This window comes from Thamnophis sirtalis, unplaced genomic scaffold (genome assembly GCF_051295495.1).
Source record: "Thamnophis sirtalis isolate CommonGarterSnake01/CBP01778 unplaced genomic scaffold, rThaSir2_p1.2 scaffold_8, whole genome shotgun sequence".
In the NCBI taxonomy this organism is placed as follows: domain Eukaryota; kingdom Metazoa; phylum Chordata; class Lepidosauria; order Squamata; family Natricidae; genus Thamnophis; species Thamnophis sirtalis.
The window spans coordinates 26,939,557-26,960,008 of record NW_028261388.1 but is presented as its reverse complement, the minus strand read 5'-3'; the positions used below and the strand labels follow the sequence as shown (position 1 = coordinate 26,960,008).

The window sequence follows — 20,452 nt, the reverse complement described above, 5'->3', positions numbered from 1 at the left end:
CACTATCCACAAAAGAGCTACTTCAATGGTGCCACTCAGGCTATCACCTCCAGACCAATATAAATGACAGGATTGTTGTGAGGAAAACAGGAGGGAGAAGGAATATTAGGTATGTTCACTATCTTGAGTTAGTTATAAAAAAGTAAATGAGGTACATAAATAAATTAAAAAGTGATTAAATAAAAATTAGTAAAAAATTGAAAAAATAAAAAATGAAGTGTGAGAATAGCACCTACCTTTACAGAAAAAGAAAAGAATAATAAGCTTAAGTTAATAACTTGCAAAGGAACAAAAACTACTTTCCACTCATGCATTTCACAATATGCATTTTACAGTACTTGGTGGATGCAGCATCCAGAAATCTAGTAATTAAATATAAAGAATAATAGTGGTAGAATTAAAGAGTTTGGAGGAGGGCCTGATTGACTTGAATTTGGAATGAACCCCACACCCCAGAATCTTTTTTTTTCCAGTTTCCCCTTGCAATGTATGAATTTGAAATAGAGAATAATGTTGCAAAATAAAAGGTATAATATTTCTTATTTTGTATTTAAATTATTTTTTTCAGGCTACACACATATATTTCAGTAAATTGTTGTATTTCTTGTTGATATAGTCTGAGATTATACTAATTTGTGATTTCATTTAAAATTTAATTTCAGAAATTTTCTCCATTGTGCTATGTATATCTTTCAGTACTTTAGGGTTTTTTGCATGTCCATCACATGAGGTAAAAGGTTCCTTCTGTTTCACTGCATTAGGCAGGCGTATTCTATGTATAATGCAAAGCATTTCTAGGATCAAAGATTTGCTATTTGTTAAAAGTATATGTCTAACTGATCAGATAGAATAATGAGACTCTGGATCAAGCTACATCTAAAGTAGAAAATTTGGGTGTCTACTTTCATTGATATACGGTATGCTGCATATAAATCCAGTTGAAAGTCTTACTTTTGTCATAAAAGAAGCAGAAAAATAATTATAGTCACTTTTAGTGAGCCACGCAGTGGTTAGAGTGCAGGCTACTTCTGCTGATCACCGGCTGCCTAGTTTAACAGATCGAATCTCACCATGCTCAAGGTTGACCTATCCTTCCATCCTTCTGAGTTGGATAAAATGAGGACCCAGATTGTTGAGGGCAAATGCTGACTCTGTAAACCGCATAGAGAGGGCTCTAAAGCACTGCAAAACGGTATATAAGTCTAAGTGTTATTGCTATAGTCACTTTTACTTTACAGAAAGGGTGTTATTGCAAGCACATCAGAACAAAGTCTCTAACTGTTGGGCTCCTGGAACAGGAAAAGATACCCCATGTGAAAGAATAGAGCAAAGTGTACCCACCATATCTTACAGCAGTTACACAATTCTAAAAATTGTAATTCTAAAAACTACACAGGCTTTTAAATAGCTAGTACATATACTGGGAATCTATCACTATTTGCCAGAATTAGAGAAAGAAAACAAGGGAATAGAATAATAGTATATGGGAGGGGGGATAATTAATACATTACATATACTATATGATTTCTAAAATCTGCTTAAACAAATATGTCAGATGTTTATATATTAAGTGTATAATATTATTAAATAGTAATTGCCTCTCCATAAAGTGTTCTTAACCAGCCATGAAATAAAAGGGACCATCACATTTAAACTGCAGTATTAAATGAAGCATCAAACTTTTATTCAACAATCCAAAATTCCTTATGAAACTATTTGAGAGTATAAGTACTGGACAGAGATTTTACAAGGGTTAAACATATCATATAATCCAAGAAAGAAATGCAGGCCACAATAGAGAACAGTGCAATTCAATGTTATTGATTTAATGTAGAGTGAATTGACTGACAAGGCTGCACTAGAATGAATTAGTCCCTAAGGATATTGTACAATTCAATTGCCCAAAGTTTCCCACTAGGCACAATCTAAATTGTCCACAATTTAGAAGCCAAAGAGGGAGTATAAATTTTATTGCAATGACATAAATTACCATCTCATTGCAATAAAAAAGGAAGTGTGGTTATGGAAGCAAAACTGAATCCTTTCTGGCAGTTTTGATGAGGGAACAAGATTATCCTGAAGTCAGTTGATCAAAGAATCCTCCTTAAAAACTTGAAATTTGAGGGTATCGTGACTGTTCATTAAACCTTCCCTTTCTTATCTCAGGTTTCAAGCTGTTTTCGCAATGACAGTATTCAAAAACTCAAGCCAATTCCTTTGCAATCTTATAAATCTGAGATTATTAAAACAGATCTTGGCTGCAAACAGTATCGTAAATTTTTTGGAACAATGTATGAACATAACTAAAGTTATTGGTATGTCAGCCACAATCTTAGCTAGGATTATATATGAGGTGTAGAAACAGGAATAATCAGAAGATGGCAGCAAAAAGAGATATATCTCTTTTCTGCCTTCTAATGGCAATGTAAAGGTTTGTGACATGGTTATGGTAGTCCTATCTTAATTTGCATCCATCATAATTTGATCAATTTCTTTCTGGTCTTTGACCTTAAAGTCTCTTACAATATTTATGTCCATTACTCATCGTATCAGCACATAGTATATTGTTTTCCATGAAACGTCTAATCTGCCCTCAAGCTTTTGCAAACTGTATACAATGAACATTTGCTGAGTAGTATATTTTATGGAACTTCACTTTATCAACCACATCACCATCTTCTTTCATCAACTAAGGCTCAATACTGTGAACTATAGGACTTTCTAATCCTATTTCACAGATTATCCCCTTACACATTCCTATAAATACTTTATATACTCACCACAAGCCATTAAGATAGCAGAATGTCACTGAAATGAGTAAGAATTTCACAGAGTATATGAATGCAATTTGATTGTAGTTGGTTAAACAAACAAATCAACTGTAGAGTAACTAATGAACTGAAAAAGTTAATTTATGATAATCAACTTCTGGATGACACCATAATAGGGAATACTACATATAGAGAATTTGTTGGAGAAATATTAGGAATAAATACAATAAAATATTCACCTACATTAAACTTTCATATTCATTACTGCAGACTAATAATTGTTCTGAACATCCCCAAACTATAAGTAAAACATTTATTTACATTGGTGGGGAAAAGTCACTTGAGTTATTTTGTCTGTTGTCCAGCAAATCATGTTTATCCATGAAATCATTATTTTTATTTAGGGATTGGATGGCATAAATATTTAATAAATAAGCAATAGCAAAAATTTTAGTTTTAGCTTTTCTATTCCCATCATACTGAACCTTAAATTCATTGTTAAAAGAGTTTAACCCTGAGTTCCAGTTTCCCTTTAGGCACAAAAACCAATTGGATGGCTCTCAGCCAGCCATTTTCTTTTAATTGCATCACATCATAGAGTTGTTGTAAGGAAAATAGGACGACGTATTATATACACAGTTTCCAGTTGTATAAAACAAAGACAAGGAGTACAAGTGAAACTCGAAAAATTAGAATATTGTGCAAAAGTTCATTTATTTCAGTAATGCAACTTAAAAGATTGCATTAAAACTAATATATGAGATAAGACTCATTACATACAAAGCAAGATAGTTCAAGCCATGATTTGTCATAATTGTGATGATTATGGCTTACAGCTCATGAATTTTTCACTTTTTTTCAATTTTTTGAGTTTCACCTGAAAATCTATTAAATAAATAAATCTATGTTGGAGCTAAGCTAGAGCACAGAATGTCACACTGATCTGCAGAAATCACAATCCTGGTGTAAATGTCACACTGGAAAGGTTACACATTACATGTCACAAAGCAGAAAATTACTCTTTTTGTAATTTTCACATTGAGGCATTCAAAAGCTACTGTACCTGAAATTGCCAGGAGTTCAAAACAAATTAGTATACAGTTTTCCCTGATACTGCAAGGAACAAGGTATGCTAAAGGATCCCACAGAGGATACTTTAATAAATTCAATAAAATTATATTGTTAAAAAAAGAATCAATCGAAGGTCTATATATTTTCTGAATTTTATTATATGGGTAAAAATAGAAATTCAGATATATCCAGTTGCTTATCACATTAACATGTTATCATCACCCAGCTAGCAAATTTATGAGGATATCTGCAAATTCAACAATTTAGTGGAGAAATTATTGGCATAAGATTCCCCTTAAAAAGCAGTTTAGATAGTCACAGAATGCTTCCCATTGTACTTTGATCTAGCAGCAATTATTTGCATATTTGCACTTTATTTTATGTTTTGTTAATCAGATATAAACCTAAGAATCAACTTAAAGATGCTTTTTGTTCTAAAAGATCAAACAATTGATCTCTTTGTCATGTCTCACTGTGAACACAGCCTCAAAGCTACTGATCTATTTTACATTTTTTTTTCTAATCCATTAGTTACCTTTGAGAATCTTAAAATAATGTTATAGATATATATATAGATATATGGATGATGTAGCAATATGTTCAAGCCACTATGTAACTATATATGCATGATCTTTAACCTTTCATAATCCTTGGAAGATGCCCCAGAGATCTCAAAAAATATAATCCAATAATAACTTTTAATATGACAGAAGGGGAAAGTTATTAAATTAATGACTGCAGAGTAATCATAGCAACCTCATTTGCCCCCCAGCATGACATTCAAAAGTCAGTGTCATCTCCAGTCCAGAAAAAGTTGTACAGTATATTCTTGGTCCAAACTGTATTATCTCAATATGTTCTTTTAATTTATATAATATTACATAAAAAGAGAACGTAGTTGCAAAAGAAACTAAAATAAGGATGTTAAGAAAAAAGAGATTATAGCTTCTTCTAGATTATTTCATACCTTTCTATTTTTGCAAATTATCTTTGCTTCCATTATAACTGCCATTGTACCTTCTGTTGTGCTTTTAAATTGTTTGTATTGTCTGATTGTCTTTGTCTTACTTTTTGTAATTTCCCCTCCCTTGGCTTTGTTCAGCTGCCCTGAGTCCCTTCGGGGAATAGGGCGGCCTACAAATTGAATAAACTCCAAACTCCAAACTTTTGATGTCATCATTCCATACAATATACCATATATTTTCCACTACTCATCTATCAACATCATTTCAAGAGAAAATTAAAATTTAATTACAATGGGACAGTGTTTTTTTAAAAAAATATTTTTGTTACAGAAGTATTTTCAAATTAACCCATAGTAAAAAGATTTCAGCCTTTGGCATGCATACATAGTACATTCAAATATCTCAAATATATTCTCTCTGTGTGTATGTCCTTCCCTCTCCCCCACCTTCTCTCTCCCTCTCCCTCTCTGTAGGTGTGTGTGTGGAGAGAGATGGGGAGGGAGAGAGACAGACAGACAGACAGACAGACAGACCAGACAGACGGAGACTGAGACTTACTGTCAATACTAAAGGAAATCATTATGGCTTTCTTACCAGAAATATTTCTATTCCAAGGTTAGAATGTATGATGCATGATGAAATGATCCAAACCAGGTCCTCTCTTACATCTTTTTCACCTCTCTAAAATGCCAAATTAGAATTGGATAGTAATCCAAAGCAAGAAACCACTATTTTTACATATACTATTGCAATTCTCTATATCTCAAGTTTCTATGAGATTAAACTTTTGCAATTTTTAAGGAGAACACACATCTGTCAATTAAGTCATTTGACACAAAGGCTCCATTTTTATGTATGTTTAAGGATCTGAATTTACCATGGTAACTCTGTCTTATAATTTGTTATAATACATTTATAATAATGCATTCATTATAGGAATTCCTTATTGCCTTTTTACAAGAGCTTTACATAGGAAACATATTCCCAAATAATACCAAATTGGGGAAGGGTAATTATAATAGGAAATGATCAGCAAGTAATTTAACATGCAGTAATACAAATAATACATAAACCCTACTGAATTGTTTCAGTTAAACATACACTTCTCTCCCCATCTGGATCCTTTAATAATTGCTTTCTGTTCACTGAATCTTCTAGTCATTAGGGACAAAATGTTGCATAAAGCAGAATACAGTTAATTTGCCCAAATTACACATATGTTTTAGGATTAGGTTTCTATGACAAAATGTTCTGATATGTTGACCCAGGAAGCTCTTCTCCCTTTGATACCAACAGTAACTCTCTCATATCCTCCTACTATATATCCATATATATGGATTGACATTTAAAGCAGATAAAGGGATGACATTAGTTACATTTTTCTACTAGAGATATCTCTATAGGAAGGGATTGGAGAGGTAGGAAATGCTACTGCAAGTAGGGAATGTTTTTGTTTTAAGCTACAAACAAAAGGGCCCACTTGGTAGATTTTGTTGGAATATTCTGAGCAGGTTGAACTCTAAACAGAACGTTAGAGTTCATGTGTGCACTATTTTGTTGAAGAAACACTTAAAACACCATTATAGGCATTTCTTATTTAGCTACCCTAATTGGGAGTAGCAAAATGGTACTAGACCAAAGAAGTCGCCAAGCGAAACACAAATGTGCTTACAATCTTTCAGCTTTCCTTTGTTTAACAGCCTGTGATAGTCATAAAAGGCAAGGACTGGTTGCAAAGTTACTTTTTTTAATCACTAACATAACTGTGAACAGTTGCTAAATAAACCGGTTGCTAAATGAGGACTACATCTCTTTTGTTTCTCTAAAAAATATTTAAAACACCCTTGGGAAGTTTCTCTGTACATGGTTAGCAGACCGAAATTTGGAATCCATGGAAGCCTCAGATGCCAGACAATTACTCTGAACTCAAGGAACTTCTCATTACTACATTTAATCCAGAAATTAAATATTTTAAAAATGAGGGACATGGCCAAGTTTCATGAGATTGCCAAATCTCAAAATTCACCAAGAATGTCCAAAATCTTGTAAAATGCCTGAGATTTCAGGTAGTCCTCATTTAACAACCATTCGTCCAGAAACAATTACAATAGTGATGAACAAGCAGTACTTATGACCAGTCTTGAAAGTTAAAGATATCCCAGCCTGCAGTCACAAAATTGTGATCTGGGCAGTGGGCAACCAGCTTGTACTTTTGCAACCTTCCCTGCCAGCTTCCTACAAATAAATTCAATGTGAAAGCTGACAGGGAAGGTTTCAAGTTGCTCCAGTAAGTCACTTGCACGATTCTCCACCCAGCAGTAGCCACTTCTGGCCTCACTGTGCTTGTGCCATGCTTCATGGGCTACTTGCAAACCTTCCCTGGCCCATCAGTAGCCATCCCAGCTCTACCACACCTTACTGCCTGACTGTTTCTTAGCTATCTGGCATTCACTTAAGAACCAAAAATCCCTGTTTAACAGTGGCAACTGGGAATGCCAGGTTTGCTGTCACCAAGCAACTAAATTGGTCAATGACATCATGCTTTATGATCACACTGCTTAGTGATGAAAAATTTGGTCCCAATTACTGTCATTAGCTAAGAACTACTGGATCCATAATATCCTGAGACTGAATGATCTAAATGACTTGGGAAGGGAGCATTGTAAGAAATTATACAATATCATCTAGAAAGGTTAACGTTCCCTGATCCAGAAGCTAAGAAATGCATTCTTCAGCTTCAGAGTAGTTCCCCCCACCCACTTAAAACAGTAGAGTACGTACCAGGCCTATGTTAAGCGCTGTCATACTTTCTTTCTTACCTCTATGTCATTATGCTAAGGTCTTTCTTGAATTCATAGTTTTTATGAAATTTGTTTTCACCCATGTTTTGAAATCATGATATGAGCAACTCGCCTCTCAGGGGAAAACATAGGATGAGGGAGCATTATGATATACTTTTGAGCTCAAAAGAGAAAATACATGTGAATCAAATAAATAAAAGAAACTCAATAGAGCAGGGGTGTCAAACTCAAGATCCAGCCTGTGGGATGCTTAGATTTGGCCCACAGGGCTGCCTTGGAAACAGCGAAGGACTGGCTAGTGGTGCCTCAGCCAACGGAACGGAGCTGGGGACGGCACATGTCTCTCCCAAACTCTGTTTTTGCTGGCAGAGGATTGCAGAAGGCCATCACAGCCAAAAACAGAGCTCGGAAGCCCGTTTTTACTGGCAGAGCGCTCGGGCCACCACAGATGCTCCTGACCTGAGTGACATCCGGGCCGGCCATGCCCACTCTGACCACACAATTGTTTTAAAAAGACAAACTCTTAAGATCTACAGTAATAATAAAATAAATAGGATTCATATCCTCAGTAATCTCTACAGCAATTATTTAGGAAGAGACAGCCACTGGAGATGAGTATACATTTTTTTTAATGAATAAATTTGCACAATCTATTTACTTTAAGAATAAACTACACGATGACCAATTCACTAATCAAGAGCTTCATAAAAAGTTGCAAATCAAGAATAAACTATTACGTCCTTCATGCGACTTCAAAGTCATGTTTATTATCTGCACTGTAGAAAAAAGAGGAATAAGTCTGCTTGCCAACTATCTTGTTCTAAAACTTTCCCTTCTTATTTTGCACAGCATTCAGCCAAAGTACAATCCTTGTATGAAAAGGCTCTCAGTCCCCAACATTGCCAGTTTGAGCAGAAAAGTTTGAAGATATTCTACTCAAATGTGCTTTTAACAAAGAAACTAAAAGAAACCGATAAACAGAATCCAGATCACTGGTATCTTTTTTGTATACAAGAAGGATTGAGTAAACAACTGGTCAAAAAGAAGAAAGCATTGAAAGAAAATACTTTTTTTTTCTTTTTAAGGAAATTTAAGAGAACATTTAAGTGACTAGACAAATGCAAAAAGGATTACATAAACATGAAGAAGTATGGCAGAAGCTTGTTTCTACATTTTTTTTACCAATTTTGTTCTGAAAATTACTTTGATATTGGGCACTGCACTAGACTTCACATTGACTATAAAATGTTATTTTTACAAAACTTCACTATGTACATTTTATATCACATTCATGGTTTCAAAACCTTCCATCATTCATTGAAAACTTTACCTATATAAATCTCAGTTGGATGGAATCTGTTTCCCCTCATCTGCTCAATTTTTTTATAATAAACTGACTTCTATTGCAGCAGAAGGAATTGAGAAAATCAGAAAAATTACAAATGATTTTTCATGTATAATGTACTTCGCTTGGCATTTCTCAATAAATAAATAAATAAATTCTAGATCTTATTAACATTTTTTTAAAAAAAACCTATCCCAAAAGTGAAAATTGAACTGTTCTCTCTCTAAAAAACAACGTCGCAAATTCATAATTATTTTAAAATGAACATGCTTGTGGGAATGATAGGTATTATTCCATTTAATAGACAAACTCTTTCTGCACCAACATACATATACACACCAATAACCCCACACTCTCACAAACACCATTACTTATTTATTTACAAAGGTTTTTATGATGCCTCAATCATTATGACACTAAACGGCCAAGAACCATGAAAATACAAAAATATCGTACAAGCATACAGTATCCATGCAGCTACAAAATAAGAATCTAATATCTCTAACAATATCATTAATTAATCAATCAGCACATCAATTCAGTATTTATTTTATCAAGTAGACTTAATTTGTATCATATTCATTTAATCAAAGTTGCAGATGTAAGTTTTGTTCAAGCTGAATATTTTTAAAGATACAATTGTTAAAATGTTGGGAATATGGTTAAAAACTGATAAATTAACAAATTGTTTAGAAAAAGAAAACAAAAATATTCTCTTAATTTTTAAAAGAAACCAATGTGCTGAGAATCACATATAAAACATTTGGTCATTTGCATTTGTTTTCATTTGACCAACTACTCAAACTTGATATGCTAAAGCAATAGCAATTGGGTAATTTTTGAGTGAGACTGATATTCAACAATTACAAGAGTGTGTGTTTTGGAAACAGAATTGTAACTTTAAGAAATATTAGAGACCATTTATTTGCTGAAAAAGATCCCCAACCTGGATGGACTTTCTGTTGAATTGTATAAATCTTTTTATATAATAATTTAATCATTAGAAGTCAGTAATAAAACATTTAAATCCAGTAAATTCCTTTTATCTTTTTATGAAGGTTATATAACATTGATTTTAAAACTGGGTAAATATCTAAATACTACATCATTAATTAATACAGATAGTAATTTATTAACTGCTTTGTTAGCTAGGCATTTGCAGGGAGTGTTACCATACATAATTCATCTCAGTTCAAATTTGTTAAAAGTAGAACAGCTTGAATAATTTATGTTTATTAATAGATATTTTGGCTATAACTCAAGATACATTCAATTTTTCTGCACTAATATCTTTAGATGCTGGAAAACCTTTTGAAATAGTTCAGATTAATTTTATAAAGCAAATTATTTATAAATATGGATTCCTGCTCTACAGTAAATGCATTGCAATTTACTATTTGCAACTAAAAGCAACAGTAATAACCAATCAATTAAGAACTGAAGTAAAGCAGATTATAAACAACAACTAAGACCCATGCTACTTCTATAACAAAAATTATAAAAGGCTACACTATTTTCACTGTTGGGAGAGTCCAACCGGGAATTCAAGGGCTGGAGCTCCCCAACTGCGTCCTTTTAGGGCGACTGAGTTTTTTAAACTTGCCTATAAAGGGAACAGGTGGTGTAGCTACACAAACTTTGAACTCGGTCATTGGGCAACAGGCTGGACCCATGTTTGGATTCTCTGAGCAGCACCTGGGAGAAAATTTGAATTGCGCTGACAGATTCATAGTATAAATTATGTTTACATGCTGATGACACTTTGCTAATATTGGCTAATTAACTTCATAGTCTAACTTGATACTGTTTGTCCAACAATATAGTAAATATTTGGGTTATAAAATTGTTTTGGAAAAATATAATTTACTTTCTTTGTGTGCAATAGATTTATGAATAAAAGAGGTTGGTTTATGTAATCTGTACAGATTTTTTCAGAGGGTTGAAAATAATTCATCAAAATATTTCATTCCAATATTAAAGGACACTCAAAGAATGTATCAAAAAAGCATAATTGTAGATTTTCTTTATTGGAATGAAAAAAACTTAGGGTATGTTAACCCATATGGTTTGGTCTATTATTGATTTTTTTTTATGAAGTAATACGGTAACATTTATACAAAAATTAATGGGACAGGTAGCCCTCAACCTGTACAGTTGATTTAGTAATGGTTCAAAGTTACAACTGTGCTGAAAAAAAGGGACATATGACCGTTTTCATACTTACAACACTGCAGCATCCACGTAGATCAAAATTCAGATGCTTGGCAACTGGTTCATAATTATGACAGTTGTAGTGTCCTGGGGTCATGTGATCTCCTTTTGTGACCTTCTCACCAGCAAAGTCCACTGGGAAACCAGATTCACTTAACAACCATGCCACTAAATTAACAATTACAGTGATTCACTTAACAACTGTGACAAGAAAGGCTATAAAAATGGGGCAACATTCACTTAATAAATGTTTCACTTAGCAACAGAAATGTTGGGCTCAATTGTGGTCGTAAGTAAATGACTACCTGTAATTGTTTTCTAATATGGTGAATCTTGATATTAAAGGTGCAGATTCTATTTTGAATTGAATCCCAACTTTATGGAATCTAACAATTTTGCAGAAAACCAAAATGGTAGATATGAAGGGACTCAAAAGCAAGATAAACTTATAAAGATGAGAGTAAACAAGCTAACATGTTGAAAAAGAATACTGAACTAAATATGCACATCAAATGTATGATTTTTAGGATTCATGTCATGTAAGTAGAGACATAGGCATTTACAGTTCACAAACCTCATGAATACATAAACACAGCACAGGACATAACTCATAAGCAGTTTTAAAATAAGCACACAAAAAACAAAAAATCCTATAAAGTATTTGTAGAAGATGTGCTGCCAGGCCACTTGGCAGGACTGGGAGAAAGGATGACCTTGTCCATAAAGAGAAGGAGAAGGACAGTCCTCCACATAAAGCACGTAAAATTCAGAACTTGAATTTGGCTTTTAAGTCTTGCTTTGAGAGTTGAGAGAGATTTGCTAGAATTACGCAATCTTTGAAGCAAAAGGCATTACCTGTTTCTGATGCTTAGAATGTAATAAGGGAGAAAAAATTATAATAAAATAATTAGTTTGGACTAAAAAGGACCATGTTCCAACACCTGCTCAATTGTGAAATTTGCTAGTTCATTCATATGTCAGGTTCTAACCCAACTCAGGAAACTTCTCAATTTGCATTCTGGTTTTTTGTAGCCCTTAAGTGTTTCCGCAACTGAATACCAGTCAATTTTGAAAACATTGTCATAATTATTTCAAGTATTTTGTCTTGCACATATCATTGAGGATCCTTTAAGACAATATTGACTCTTGGTGTCTGCCTAGACAAGTTCATGGGATTTTCTTGGAAACCTTCTCTCCCGCCCCCTCCCAAAAAAGCATTTGGTATTCTTGTCTTCCTAGGATTAGGAGCGTGTATATGATTGGCCCAAGAACACCCAGCTGGCTTCATATCTGACAGGATGAATTTATGGTCTCCCAGTTTCTACTCTTTAAGCATTACACCAAATTACACCCTAATAAAAATATTATTTATTTAAAAATAGCATTTAAAAATACATATTCTAAAGTATCCTGAATATAAGACAGAAAAATTGTAGTTTATTTGGCAAGAGAAAACATTCGCATTAATGTCATTTGTTATATATTAACTTCCACCGATAGAACTAAATAGCATACGATGCAGAAAAATTGTCATCTTGTTTCCCTGTCTTCTCACTTTTACTCCAAAATTCTACAGACTTCAGATTTGATCAGAATTACAAAACTGAGTTTTCAGGCAGAAGAAGTTTCCAGGATAAAACTTTCTGCCCTGAGGCTACTAATCCTGAGGCTATTAATCCAAGAGTGAAAAAAATACATATTTATAAATTTTTCAGCAGTTTCAATAAACTAGGATTCTACCTGCAAAGTAACACAGTATTTTAAATTTTACCTTGGCAAAGCAATCTCATGTCGTGAAATATTAGCAAGGTTTTACATTTATTAGTGATGCAGGATGAAAAGACAGATTATATGTAATGGGTGAGTGTGGCATAAAATAAGGTTATTACATAGGAAAAGACAACTCATATATCCTACAGTATAGGTATATTATGAATGAAGGCTTCTAGGAAAGGAATGAACCTTCAATGGATAGGAAAAGTGTGAATTGATAGTCACAATGAACAAACGGAATCCAAACCATTGTGTGGAGTCAAATTATCTCTTTGGATTAGTGTGGAAGAGCACATTTAAAAAGCTGTTGTTGCCCTATACCCTGCGAATGTGTTTATAACAGAAATATAGTACTTCATCCAGCCATATCAGGTAAAGATTGGCAAATCTAATTCAATGTGGCTCATAACCTAAAAAATACATTCATTTTTTAAAGTAATGTTGAGAAAAATAAATCTAAAAAAATTGCCAAATAATCCCCCAACTTATTAATTTTTTTCCCTCATTCAAGTTCATTCATTCATTCATTCATTCATTCATTCATTCATTCATTCACTGATTTGCTTACATTGTGTCTGTTGGAAAACAATATTCAAAATATTGTTAAAAACAAAACAAAACCATAAATACAGTGAAACATAAAAAAGATAAGAACCATAGGTGGATTGCTCCCGGTTCGGCCAAACCAGTAGTAGCAGCAGGGGGAGGCAGAAGAGTTGCGTGCAGGCAAGCAGGAGCAAACCGGTAGTAAAAAAAATTGGAAACTTATCACTGATAAGAACTGAATTATATTTATATATTTAAATTATTCTATCCTGATTTTTAAGGTAACAATCCTCTCAAAATGTTTTTCAAAGAATATAAATAAATGGCAAGAAAATATAATTTTAAAAAACTAGAATATTTCTAGGCTATTGATGCAAATGTATCTGGGGGACAGGGGAGGAAGGGACTGGGATAATCCATCTGAAATAGAGGTTGGTAATGGCTTTTAAGTATGTACATGTGAATACATAATGCATATTACAGAGGCAAACAAACAAGCTAAAAATGTGTTCCAGACACTTACCCAAAATATGTGTCAAAATATCCAGTCACTTTCTCTACAAAAACTGTGGAACAAGTAATTATTCTGATTATTTACAGGGTCAGTAGACTGGAATAACGCATGATGCTATTCCATGTGTTGTCCAGAAATAAATATCATTTTGGATTCCCCAAGAGTTTTCTATTATGCCAGTTGTTTGGCAAGTTTTGCGTAAACAATGATGAAATGAAGATATTAGCAGGATTTCAATTATTGTAAGCAGATTCTTTGGCATATAGATTTCATTTCATGAAATATAATGTAACAAGGAGGTTGAAACCCCCTGACACAACTTATTAAAAGAAGTCCCATCAAAGAGACTTGAGTAGACTTCAGTGACAGATATTAATCCACATTCTTATCAATTTCTTAACAGCATAGTTCTGCATTACCCACTGAGATTTGAACACCTGCTAAAGACATTAATTATATCACTTCATTTGTTAAGAAGCTGTTTCTAGAGAAAAGGGGAACAGATCAGTCTTCACGTCCCATTTTATCTTATTTTACTATCCTTCAGAATCAGTCTCCTTTGAAATCTAACCTAGAGCGTGCATACTGAATGCACGATTAGCACAAAGTTTGGAAGGTGAGTGGTATAGTGGTTAAAGTGCTAGGTTAGAATTCTGGGAAACTGGGAAAGTGAATTCTACTCCTTTCCTAGGCACAAAAAGTGGCTAGGTGATTATGGGCTATCACTTTCTCACAGAAACAATCCACACAAGAGGCATGTTTTGGGAAAATATAAGGAGTAAGCATTACTTATAGCACTCTTGAGTGTAGAAAAAAAAGATGGGATCTAAATCTAATGAATAAATAAATAGAATAACATTGAGTTACTTACGGTACTAATTTAGTATCACTTATTTTACAGAGAGGATAAACATACCCTGGACTAAGTTTCTTGGAAGAATACAAAATATTTTTATTTAAACTAAGAACATAAACAAGTTTTGGATAGACTAGCTTGCTATTTTAAAATATTTTATCCTACAAAAATCAAAAGCAGGAAAGCAAAACTATTAAGTTGACCTTATTCATTTATTAAACAATATTTATAACCCACCCAAACCCAAATGGATTTTGAGACAAGTACAAAAAATTCAAAAAAATACAGTAAAAACTACATGCCGATAACAAAAATCACAGTACTTAAATTCAATTATGCTAAAGGTGAACTGCCTGCTGAAACCCTACTAATTCCAAAATATTTGTACAGAGATTGATACCTGTAGCTGCAGGGAGAAATTATTCCATAAAATGGGGGCCATAACTAAGAATGCGTTTTGAAAAGGTCAAGCTACAACAGGCTCTCTCTAAATTGCCAGATCAGGTGGGCTGACTTCAATTTGTCAAGACCATGAATGATACTTCCTGCTGCTGGTAACAACTACATCTCTGAATTGGCCCTATAAGCCTAATTAGTAAGCAATGCAGCAACTCTTGAGTTTTACTATTGTCAGCTCAATAAAGTCAAGTCAGTAAACTGATACACAAGGTGTCAGGCCTGCAGTTATATACCTTTTAGGATTTTTGGCCTGCCACACTCTCTATTATTTTCCTATGCTGTTTCATTAGTGTGGTAGTTGGGAGGGGGGAATAGAAAGGAGTAGAATTGTGGAATGTGGTGTTGTCATTCTTTTCTAGAAGCCCAAGGTCATCTTTTGTATCCGCACCTCTGCATCTGACCGGAACTAGATAGGTGGAAATCCCAGCATGGCTTAAGAAGATTAGACCATGTGATGGATTTATGAGTGTGGGGATAAGATCATGAACTTTCAACTGGGTGAAATCCCAGGATGTTTTCAGAATTGGGATTTTACACAGATGTGCCAACATGTCTGTCTTATTCAATTGGAACTTTAAGGATAGCTCTGCCTTACACTCTGATTTAATTCTGCATGATATTTGGAACGCTGACACAAGGACTACTTGAACTCCACATTATTACTGGAGGATATAATGATAAATTTTTTAAATGTCTCTGCCCCCCCTTATACCATACAAAATCATGGGGAGGTTATCTGGAATTTTTCACATTTCTCTTCTTCCTAAAGCTGTTTATATTTTCTTAACTGTTCTTGCATTTCTTCTTCAAGATTATCTCTATACTCCTCTATAGCTTTGGGGAGGGAGATTTTCTTTAGCCCTTTCTGTCCCTCACCCTGGAAATATGAGGTACTAGTGCTTTTTCTAATTACTTAGCATCTTCAGGGCATTTTCAGAATGATATATGAAATTGAAAGTCTTCAAAAACTTTTACAAACTTGTTTTGCACTGCAGCAATTCACTACAATTCCTTTGGTTGCTCGCTTCATGCTGTTTTGTTGCTGCTAATTTGTTCTACCAGCCTTGGTGGATTTTTTTTTTCATTTCCAGTCATGATAAAGTAACCTTCAAATAAGGCAGCTTGACAGCACAAGTCAAAACATCAGATTTGTCTCCTCTGGTTTAATTTTAAGCCAACTTTTAACTCTTAATGGCAGCAACAAGAGACCTGCTCTGATGAGCACTCTTAATTTGAAGCATCCCTCATTCGACTCATCTCATTTTTGGCTTTCAACATTCTTATACTCCAAGAACATGAATCTTTCCAAACAGATTCAGATACGAGGATTGAAGGTCTCATATCAGTTCTTTGGAGCTCTGAAATCCGCATAGGATTGTCCCATTCCCACAGCTTGTTATCAGTATTCCACTGATGGCATTTAAGCAGTCAGTCACTGTCAGATTTTTCTGTACGCTTAACAGTTGTTTTTTCTTCACAAGACAAAATCTTGCTGTACAATTCTATAAACAAATCCATGAATTAACCTAAATTAAAACTGAGTGCCAAGTTAAAGAGAAAAAAAACTTTATAGTTATCACTTAGTCCCAGATCTGCTCTCAGTACACCTTTACTTCTTTCCTTTATTTTTAAGCATGAATAGAATAGAATAGAATCCTTTATTGGCCAAGTGCGATAGGACACACAAGGAATTGGAATTTAAATTGGAATGTAGAAATCCTGCTATTTTATTCCTAAGAAGCTGAAATATCATTCTAAAATATATTTAAAAAATCCCATTGGGTGAAGAATAATGTAGGAATGAAAGAACAATTTGCTCTCTATTGCTTTGATTGTAGCATATCATGATGATACCATAAAAGAAGAGTACAAGAAGGAAAAGAACTGCGTGTCAAAAGAGATTGGAAGAGGGATGTAGGAAAGAGGTACATGTACAAATATATAGGAATGAAAAGAAAAGGCACAGAGACTAGTGAGGAGGGAATAATGCCTAAAAGGAAAAGGCAGGCATTAGTAAACTGGCCAATATGGAAGCCAGCAAACAAGGCTTACCTTCTAGCAAGGATATGAAGGGCAAGAAGCAATAGAGCCACCAACCCAGTCTTACGGTGGACATAGGTCAGACTGTGCACCAACTGGTTCCCATTGCCAACTAGTGGATGTTTTGATGTTTGGTTAAAAAATGGTCAGGGGGAGCATAAGAGATAAACAATTTAGGCTGCAGTGTGGGATTGCCCAGGTTTTAACTGACCATAATATAAAAGCTCTGTGCCACTGTTTCTATTTGCACTTTTTAAAAATTAATGGTTTAAGATTCATATCTTTAAAAAGACTTTTACAATCACAAGAGCAATAGTATATATGCAACTTTGGAGTTCTACAAAACCCATTTATGCGGTAATTCTGCCTAACTGCAAGCAAGGTGTTCTAATTGGACTAGGAGTGAGTGAACCAATATGTAAAAAGCAGATGGCCTGTAGTTAAAGCTGATTGAGAGGAATCTATTTGCTTTAACTGCACTAAATTTGAGACTTACTTCTTCCAGCAACTTTTTTTTAATCTACACATTTACATTTCAGTGTTCTTTGTTAATTCACACAAGATTTCCCCTTTTCTCTTCATTAAATTGTAGCTAAGAGTCCCTAAAGTCGTATTCATTAAGTAGATGCTTTATGTAACTAACTCTTGTAGGAGATAAAGACTACAAATCTAGGAAAATGAAGCTATACCGCTTTTGTGACAAATTGTTACAGTGATTACTTGGCCTTTAAATGTAAAGTTCAGACCAGCAAGCAGTTTTTTGCTGGAATCTGCAAATTATTTTCACACCTTTGAAGGCCAGGGCTGCAGGTAAGGAATGTCACACTATTTCCAAGTGTTAATTAGAGACAATTATATAACCCAACTGACCTGCCCTGGCATACAAATGCCTTGATTCCCTTGACTTTTAAGGCACCAATTTTATGTCCATATTTAGGAAAGATACAAAAAAATCCATATTATGCAAAACACAGCCTTCTATCAAAACATATTCTGCTGCTCTATTGTTCGAATAAAACAAAGATAGTAATAGTTGTCAATTAATGTAACGTGTGTGTGTAAAGATTGCTAGGATCCTTCAACTGAGATTAAATTTGGCTGTTTTTAAAATCAGGTTTTACATTTTTGATATTCAAACTGAATTGCATTTTACTTTATCAAAACTGACAAAAGAATTTTTATGTATTTCCAAGGAACCAGCTTAGATTGGATAGATGGATGAATGGATGGATGAACATATAGAGACTATTTCCACTACCAATATTCATTGCAGTTGAAATTCTTTGGCGTTGGAAACTGGGTTTTTAATGAGATTTTTCATCAAGCAATATCAGTATCAAGAGAAATGGTGTCCCACCATAAGACCAGATATCACATAAAAGATTCTTGTAAACAAGAGAGGGATCTCCTACATGCTAATAATTATCTAACAATCCCCAATCACTACAGTACAATATAATAAATGGAGTACTAAAAATGCATTTATCACAAAAGGATGAAGTATAAATAGCTCTGCAGATACTGCAAAGAGTGCCAGTTCTTATGAATTTGATGAAGCATTCCCTCCATTGGGAGTGGGGATTGTTTCTATTTTTCTTCCCCACCCATTTTTGCTAGCCTGGCCGATAAGAGGAGGCTTTGATGAAATAATATCTGGGGAGTTATCTCCTATTATAAGGGGTCAGGAAATATTAGGCATTTCCTGTCTTTAGTAGACAAGACTGCCCATTTGCATGATTGTGTGCTGCCGAAGAAACCAGTAAGGGATATTTTACTCGACAGAAATACTTTCAATTGAATGTGATGAGATAATAATTATGTATTACTATTTTCTCTATTTTCATAATTTAAAATAATTGAATGGATTGTGATCTGGACAGCTGTTATGCAATAATAAACTTGTGCGCAGTTTGAAGAAATCTTCACTTCCAGGTTTCTTCCGAGGTGTGACACAGCTGATTCGCTCTGCAATCTGCTTGGATGCACGAATCAGCTGAGAAGATAAAGGTAGGAAAATAGAACGGGCAGGCGAGTGGGCCCTTCTGATCATCGGGGTGAACCGATTTTCTCCCAGCTAATCGTTGGAGCTACTGGTTCACCCAAATCAGTCCGAACCGGTAGAATCCCACCCCTGGGTTAGTTATATAGTAATTCCTGGATGGACAGAAAACTGTTATTATTCTAATGAGATAAAAAAGAAATCAATCTACAGGTAAGTTCATGTTTAAAAAGGAAGTTTCAGAGAGCTTTCTCCTCCAAAACTCTTTCTAATGTAATTCTTTAAATAAATTAGCAACTTTAGCAAAAATGTAGAAAACGTAGCTGTGATAGAAATATTCTATTTTCTGGAAGGTCTTTTCTTATTGCTGGAGCTTTAGATATTCTCAAAGAAAAATGGCTATTCTCTTCTCTCCCACAGGGGACAACCTTGGGGATTAACTAACAGTTGTTTGCTAATGACAGAAGACTATAAGGCAGACAGGATGCCAGTGCTGTTTATTACTTTGGGGAGAGAGAAAGAGTGCTATGAATAACAGGTTTCAGGCACTATACAGTGATTTGCATGTAGTCATTAGCCCCATCCTTTCATCAAGGCCAACAAATAAGTCATTCATTTAACATTCATGTTGCAAGTTAAATTGAGTAAGAATGCTAATATTTCTACATATGTGACTGAAGGTTTACACTACACTTAGCTCAGTTCAGGAATTTATGGGGAACATTTCCTGACACAGTCATTTAGAAGAAGCAGAATGCAGCTTCTTAAAATTCCCATTCTTTATCCCTATCTAGTGAATTCTAAGAGCTACCGATCATTAAACCAGAGTAAGATGACAACTATAGTGTGCAATCCATAATCATGACTATTAAGAGAATCACTGTGGACAAAAAGCAATATGCAGGCAGAATCAAATTAAAGCAGGTTGTATCATTTATTCACTTTTCTACCCAATGCCCTGTCTATAAGCAAGTTAAACTTTCAAATTTTTTCTTGGACAAGATGGTCAATTTACAAGACACCCAGAAGTCATATCCTTGGCACGTGCAAACTATCACCTGATAAAATGTCAAATGTTAGAGTTTATTTCCAATATATATA

At 34.2% G+C, this 20,452-nt stretch overlaps 1 protein-coding gene and 1 non-coding gene across 3 annotated transcripts in view; one reads left to right on the top strand and one right to left on the bottom strand.

Annotated features, from left to right (window-relative positions):
- The window catches only part of IGSF11 (immunoglobulin superfamily member 11), a 164,678-nt gene that overhangs the window by 85,931 nt on the left and 58,295 nt on the right, over window positions 1–20,452 (bottom strand). The window contains exon 1 of one of the 2 annotated variants that reach the window (XM_087721318.1): window positions 5,402–5,421. The exons of the other annotated variant lie outside the window; for it this stretch is intronic. The gene's annotated coding sequence lies outside the window, so the exon portion shown is untranslated. Of the gene's footprint in view, window positions 1–5,401; window positions 5,422–20,452 lie in introns of those variants that run through there. 2 annotated transcript variants of the gene reach the window in all.
- On the top strand, window positions 7,820–7,924 carry LOC148044341 (small nucleolar RNA SNORA5). The gene has a single exon (XR_015697607.1). It is a non-coding gene; the product is annotated as a small nucleolar RNA SNORA5 (small nucleolar RNA).